The sequence below is a fragment of the Borostomias antarcticus genome, assembly GCF_949987555.1.
Source record: "Borostomias antarcticus genome assembly, chromosome: 22".
NCBI lineage: Eukaryota > Metazoa > Chordata > Actinopteri > Stomiiformes > Stomiidae > Borostomias > Borostomias antarcticus.
The window spans coordinates 12,851,278-12,858,777 of record NC_140255.1 but is presented as its reverse complement, the minus strand read 5'-3'; the positions used below and the strand labels follow the sequence as shown (position 1 = coordinate 12,858,777).

Sequence of the window (7,500 nt, the reverse complement as noted above, 5' to 3'; positions counted from 1 at the left end):
CTTTGTCAACGGTAAACACGTAAAGCGGACACAAACGGAGGCGCGCTGCAGCAGCGCTGCACACAGCACACACATCTCCTCCCTGCCCTTTCCCCATCCAGAGTGCCCGAGTGATGACAGCTAACCAGCCAGGTAACTAACTCATAAACCAAACAAGTGTATTGTTTGCCCCCTAAGCCTCAGTTGCAAAACTATAACTTGCATTTATTTGTCTCTGTTGTGAAGTAAGTCTCATTCAGCGCCAAACAACAACTAGCCGACTGCCCACCTGCTTATTAACAAGCTAGCTAGTCATAATCAATGAATGGATTTAACGTAATGATGACCACCACATGACCAATGTCGGTAGAATTTGTTGTTGGTACAGCATGTGAAGTTTAAGCTATCAGTATACTTAAGCAGAATATTTAGTATTATGTAGTAACCGCCACACTTTACAGCTCTCACGCGGAGAAATAAGCAACCCCTACATACTACAGGCCCGTAGCCAGGGGTGGATCGGGTGGATCGAACAAATCGAACAAGGTGAAAGCCCCCCCCCCCCCCCCCCCGTCAACAACTCGCGCGACAGTCAAAATACAAATGATCTGTCAGCACACCCCCCCCCACCCCCCCCCGTCAAGATCCCGCCGCGCAAGGTGCCCTCCTTTTTCACTGAGCACCTGCCCCCCAATATGTCTGGGCACGCCACTGCTTCGCACGTGTCCTTGTTCTTGCAGGTTGCACGAAACCAAGGTTTGTGGGGCAGCTCCTACACCTGCACACCTCCTATCTTCTCTCTCCCTCTCATCAGAACAACTAGTAGTACAGCAGGCGCAGACGCCCCTGAGCACACACAGCGGCTGTAATGAAATGACTCAGAGAGAGAGAGAGGGAGGGAGGGAGGGAGGGATGGAGGGGAGACGATCCAGTTATTCCACCGTTATTCTGCTCTCTCGCCTCACCACCCGACCTGCAGCCTCACTTCCTCCTCCTCTCTCCCCTCTCCTTCTCTCTCTCTCTCTCTCTCTCTTCACTCCTCTCCTTCTCTCTCCCTCACTCCTCTCCTCCTCTCCTCCTCTGGTCTCTCCTACTCTCTCCCTCGCTCCTCTCCCTTTCTTCCCTCCTTCTCTCTCCCTCTTTTCTCTCTTCCTGTCCTCCTCTCTCCCTCTCTCATTTCCTTCTCTTCTCTCCTAAACTCTCTTCCTCTGTTCTCTCCTCCTCTCCTCTCCTCCCTTCCCCTGCTCCTTTTCAAACCTACCTCAGCTCTCTCAGAACCAGAGGCAGTGATAGAAATTGCATGTAAATGTGATTCTCACATGAGTCAGGGTGTCACGCGGACAGCATCTAAGCTTGTGTGTGTGTGTGTGCGTGGGGGGGTGGGGTGGGGGGTTTGTAGGGCGTTGAAAAAGAGATGAGCTCAACGCACGAGCTAACTGTTATTCAAACTGTTCTGTTATTAGTTAGCTCACGCGGGGTTCAACGAAGGGAGCGACGCCCCAGGACGCATCAATAAACAATCCCCCCCCACCCCTATCATAGGCATTTAGAACAGTCCGCCGTCCCTCCGGCTGGAGCCACGGCAGGTGTGATTGATGGTTGGGCCCTGAGTAGGGGTGTTTTTCTGGGCTGCAGCTGGATTGTGGCAGTCTGATTGAGGATTGAGGAAGTCTGTCATTAGGTGACAGGGGGTGGTGTTGGATTAAGGTGCTACCAACAGGACTTCCCAATGGATGAGCATGGGTGTGTGTGTGTCACGTTAAACCAAACCGATGTGTCATCCTGTCACAAGCACAGACACACACACACACACACACACACAAACACACACACACACACACACACACACACACACCCCCTTGTGGAGCCTGCTGTACTCCAGAGTGATGGCATCATTAAGGCTCTAATAAGGAACACACACACACAGCTTTCACAAATGTGCACCCAAACAAAGTTGTCATCTCTGGTGAGAGAAGTATTTCTATAGTTCAAAAGGGCACACGCTGTACATTTGTGAGTGTGTGTGTGTGTGTGAGTGTGAGCGCATGTGTGTGTTTGTGTGTGTGCGTGTGTGTCTGTGTGTGTGTGTGTGTGTGTGTGTGTGTGTAAGAGAAAGCGAGTCAGAGGCCGGCTCTGAGAACTGAAACACACTCTCCAGCGCTGGAGATGAAAACACATGATTCACACACCGAGGCCTGCCCCTCCCAGAGGAGAGACTCCACAGACCTGCCCCTCTCAGAAGAGAGACCCCACAGACCTGCCCCTCCCAGAGGAGAGACTCCACAGACCTGCCCCTCTCAGAGGGAGACACCACAGACCTGCTCCTCCCAGGGGAGAGACCACGCAGACCTGCCCCTCCCAGAGGAGAGACTCCACAGACCTGCCCCTCTCAGAAGAGAGACCCCACAGACCTGCCCCTCCCAGAGGAGAGACTCCACAGACCTGCCCCTCTCAGAGGGAGACACCACAGACCTGCTCCTCCCAGGGGAGAGACCACGCAGACCTGCCCCTCCCAGAGGAGAGACTCCACAGACCTGCCCCTCTCAGAAGAGAGACCCCACAGACCTGCCCCTCCCAGAGGAGAGACTCCACAGACCTGCCCCTCTCAGAGGGAGACACCACAGACCTGCTCCTCCCAGGGGAGAGACCCCGCAGACCTGCCCCTCTTAGAGGAGAGACACCGCAGACCTGCTCCTCCCAGCAGAGAGACACCACAGACCTGCTCCTCCCAGAGGAGAGACTCCACAGACCTGCCCCTCCCAGAGGAGAGACTCCACAGACGTGCCCCTCTCAGAAGAGAGACCCCACAGACCTGCCCCTCTCAGAGGAGAGACTCCACAGACCTGCCCCTCTCAGAAGAGAGACCCCACAGACCTGCCCCTCCCAGAGGAGAGACTCCACAGACCTGCCCCTCTCAGAGGAGAGACACCGCAGACCTGCTCCTCCCAGGGGAGAGACCCCGCAGACCTGCCCCTCTTAGAGGAGAGACACCGCAGACCTGCTCCTCCCAGCAGAGAGACACCACAGACCTGCTCCTCCCAGGAGAGATACCCCACAGACCTGCCCCTAACAGAGGAGAGACCCCGCAGACCTACTCCCCTTTTTTCACTACACCTGGACGAGTCCACCGGCATCGGGAATGAGGCAAATCTGCTCTGTTATGTAAGGTACATTTATGCAGGAGAAGTGCATGATGATTTTCTTTTTTGTCATTCCCTGCCGACCAACACAACAGGAGAAGTTATTTTTGACTCACTCAATGATTTCATTATACAGAATAACCTGGACTGGAAAAGATGCGTTGGCATTTGTACAGACGGTGCAACTGAGATGACTGGAAAACAGAGGGCACTAAAAGCGCGTATATGCGCAGTAGCACCATCGGCCACGGCAACACATTGTTGCATTCACAGAGAACAGCTGGATATCAAGAGGATGCCCCCGTGTCTCAAAGCAGTACTGGACCAGTCTGTAAAAATGGTTAATACAATCAAAGGCAAAGCTCTGAACACACATCTTTTAAAAATTTGTGTGAAGAAATGGGAAGCGAACATACAAAACTTATTTTTCATACGGAAGTTCACTGGCTGTCGCATGGGAAAGTCCTCACCCGTTTATTTGAACTGCGCGACGAGGTGACGTTATTCCTCCATCATAGTGATGAAATGTATGCCAGAGTGCATGGTTTCCAGTGGCTGGCAAAGTTGGCCTACCTGGCTGATGTGTTCAGCACTCTCAATGCTTTGAACTTAGCGCTGCAAGGAAAAGCTGTCACAGTCTTCAATGTCCAGGACAAAATCAAAGTTGCATGCCTCAAGATGGAATTGTGGTGTTCCCGTCTCGATCGCCAGGAATATGACTGTTTTCCGACGCTCGCAGATTTTCTTCTCACCGCCGAAGAGGAGTTGCAGCACTGTTGCAGCCTTCAAAGAACATCTGCAAGGCCTTCACTTGCAGATGGGAAGATATTTCCCAGAGTTAGATGCAGGCCATGAGTGGATCTGAGTGGATCAGAAGTCCATTCGGAGACAAAGCACCCACCAAACAGGGAGGCAGACTTGTGCCTTGTGGACATCACATCAGATGGGACTCTGAAGACGACTTTCAGAGAGAAATGTTTGACAGACTTTTGGGTCCATGTCCAGCCTGAGCATCCTGAGCTGGCTGGCTCTGTTCTGAAAGTGTTGATGTCGTTTCCAACCACCTACAACTGTGAAGCTGGATTTTCCACACTTGTTGGTCTGAAGACAAAGCAGCGCAACCGGATCAACGTGGAGCCAGATATGAGACTGAAACTCTCCAGTTTGGAGCCAGATATGAGACTGAAACTCTCCAGTTTGGAGCCAGATATGAGACTGAAACGCTCCAGTTTGGAGCCAGACATCACTTTGCTCATGTCTCAGCAGAAGTAATACCATTCTTCCCACTAAGTCAGAGGATGATGGGTGAGTAGGCTAAGCTGTGCTGTATAAAACTGCAATTTTTATGATACTGTTGACCCTAACCCTAGGACACCTGTTGTTCCAGGGCTATTTAGTTAGGTAGTCCGCACATTTTTTTTTTATTGGTTAAGTGGTCCTTGGTCTGAAAAAGTTTGAGAAACACTGTACCTGGTACTCTGACTACCTATGTAGTTTTACCTGTTTTAATAAAAAAAAAAAAAAAAAAAAATTATTCTTTTATTAACTTTTATTTTTGTTAATTTTCTTCTCTTTTACCATATACTGTATGATCTGTCCTGTTTTATGTTCTTATTTTTTATCTATTTTGAACTGTTTTCATTTATTCTGTACAGCACTGTGCGCTACATTTACTTGTATGAGCAGTGCTATATAAATAAAGTTGACTTTGACTTTGACCTATGTTAAATACAATTATTGTAAGTCGCTTAGGATAAAAGTGTTGCCAGAACTGCTTAAAACCGCTCTCAGCTGTTGTATGCAAACCCGGCTTTAGTGTCTTCCTGGGACAGCAGCGTACAAGCGCTATCATAATGAGAACACTGCTGTAATGTGTGTGTGGGGGGGCTGGGTCTCCCTACGAGGACTGCCTCATTAACATAACTGAGAGAGAGAAGGAGAGAGAGAAAGAGAGAAAGAAAGAGAGAAAGAGAGAGAGATGAAGAGCAAGAGAGTGAGAGAGAGAGAGAGAGAGAGAGAGAGAGAGAGAGAGAGAGAGAGTGTGAGAGAGAGAGAGAAGCCTCTCTGCAGGTCCTGGGGTGCCCACAGTGCAGGAGCGAGAGCTCCCAGCCAGACCCTGGGTACTAACCCTGGGTACTAACCCTGGGTACTAACCCTGGGTACTAACACTGGGTACTAACCCTGGGTACTAACACTGGGTACTTACCCTGGGTACTAACCCTGCGTACTAACACTGGGTACTAACCCTGGGTACTAACCCTGGGTACTAACACTGGGTACTTACCCTGGGTACTAACCCTGGGTACTAACACTGGGTACTTACCCTGGGTACTAACCCTGGGTACTAACCCTGGGTACTAACGCTGGGTACTAACCCTGGGTACTAACGCTGGGTACTAACCCTGGGTACTAACGCTGGGTACTAATGCTGGGTACTAACCCTGGGTACTAACCCTGGGTACTAATGCTGGGTACTAACCCTGGGTACTAACCCTGGGTACTAACCCTGGGTACTAACGCTGGGTGTTCCAGAAGCCTTTCATAATCCACTCTCCTTTGAGTGAACGGGCTTCAGAGCTCATTAACACCCTCAGAGGAGTTCTTATTTTATTATTTCCTCACGGCAACAATGATCATCTGCAGGGCTGAGGAGAGAGGGGTGGAGCTACTCCCTCCCCCACCCCCCTCTCTCCCTCTCTCTTATGTGTGCTCCAGACCCCCCTCTCTCTCTCCCTGTTTCTCTCTCTCTGCCTCAACTTCTTGCTCTCTCGTTCATTCTCTCTCTCTCTCCCCCTGTCGTTCCCTCTCTCTCGCTCCCTCCCTCACACTTTCTCCAACTCCCTCTCCCTCCCCCTCTCCCTCCCCCTCTCTCTCTCTCTTAAACATCAGGGTTTTTCTTGAGAGCATCATGAGAGTTATTACAGACTTTCTGCTGACTGCGGCTGAATCAGAGGGATGGGAAATGAAGACGCATATCTCCCCTCATGCCAGTGTGGTCCATGTTCTCCGCTGTCGATATATGCTTTAATTCTGCTTTAATCCCATCCTTAGCATTTAGGACACGCTCCCCCTCCCCCCACGCCTCCCGTCCAATCAGATTAACGAGGCCGGACTCAAACCCGCAGAGAGGGCTTCTGTGCTGTAGACCGCCGTATAAACATCATAAACGTGAACCTATCAGGTGCACTTTTAGCGTTTCTAATGGTTTTGTGTCACGTTTTATAGAAAAGAAGGCCACACTTCCTTAGTCCGGGGATGGGATCTTACTGAGACAATATTTGTCCTCATTCAACCCACTCTAAAACATACCCTTCAGGACTAAGTGTTGAGTCTAATGTGTCATAGAAGAGCCGTGACTGAGCACGGACCTCTCTACCTGTCTGGCTCTGAGTCGGAGAGGGCTGTGAGTCTCACGTCACCCCACCCCCCCCTACTGGCGGCCATCTTCCTCAGGGCCGCCTGGAGTGTTACGTAATTTTTTATGTCACGCATCACAGGAAATGACTTTTACTCCCGTCGCTCGGAGCACATTCAGAGTTCCGATCATGGCACGCCCCGCCATGAGGCGGTAAAGGAGACACACACACACACACACACACACACACACGCAAGCAAACACAACTATGAACCTGAAGATGAAAGCAATACTCTTTTGAGGTAAGGGAGGGTGGATGCTGTCTTGTGGAATGTGGAATGCATTTCACATCCAGGTCAAAGGTTAAAGTTTAAAGAGATGGAAGACATCCACAGCGTTTGGTGAGTAAATTGGGCGGGAAAGATGAATATTTGATTCCCGTGCTCTCCCTGAGAATGTTATCAATAATTCAGTGCAAGCAAAGGCTCAAGAGCCCCCTGTCATGAGAGCAGAGGCACAAGGCGTACACACACACACAAACACACACACACACTGCTGTCGCAAACACACACGACTGGCATCTGAGAATACTAGGAGATGAAAGTGCAAAAACAACTTTCTCAGAACCATCAAGGTTAATAGCCCATCTTCATTCCACACACACACACACACACACACACACACACACACACACACACACACACACACACACACACACACACACACACACACACACACACACACACAAGCTGAGGATGAGGCCGTACTGTGGAGGAGATGACCCTGGTTTAATTTCTTAAGTGCTTTAACAACCACTTCAATTTACATGTTCAACATTCCCCAGTCGTGCAGATGATGGGACTGTTAAATCTCTGAAAAGATGTTTTGTAGTGGCATTGTTTTAGCTATGCGATGTTAAGTTCTGTCAAATGTGTTATGTATGCGTTTAAGTAAGTACGTAGAATGTGTGTGTGTGTGTGTGTGTGCGTGCGTGCGTGCATACATGTGCGTGTGCATGTGTGTACA

General features: G+C 50.1%; 1 protein-coding gene across 1 annotated transcript in view; it reads right to left on the bottom strand.

Moving 5' to 3' along the window:
- The window catches only part of cacna1g (calcium channel, voltage-dependent, T type, alpha 1G subunit), a gene marked incomplete at both ends in the record, with an annotated part of 203,630 nt that overhangs the window by 35,819 nt on the left and 160,311 nt on the right, over positions 1 to 7,500 (bottom strand).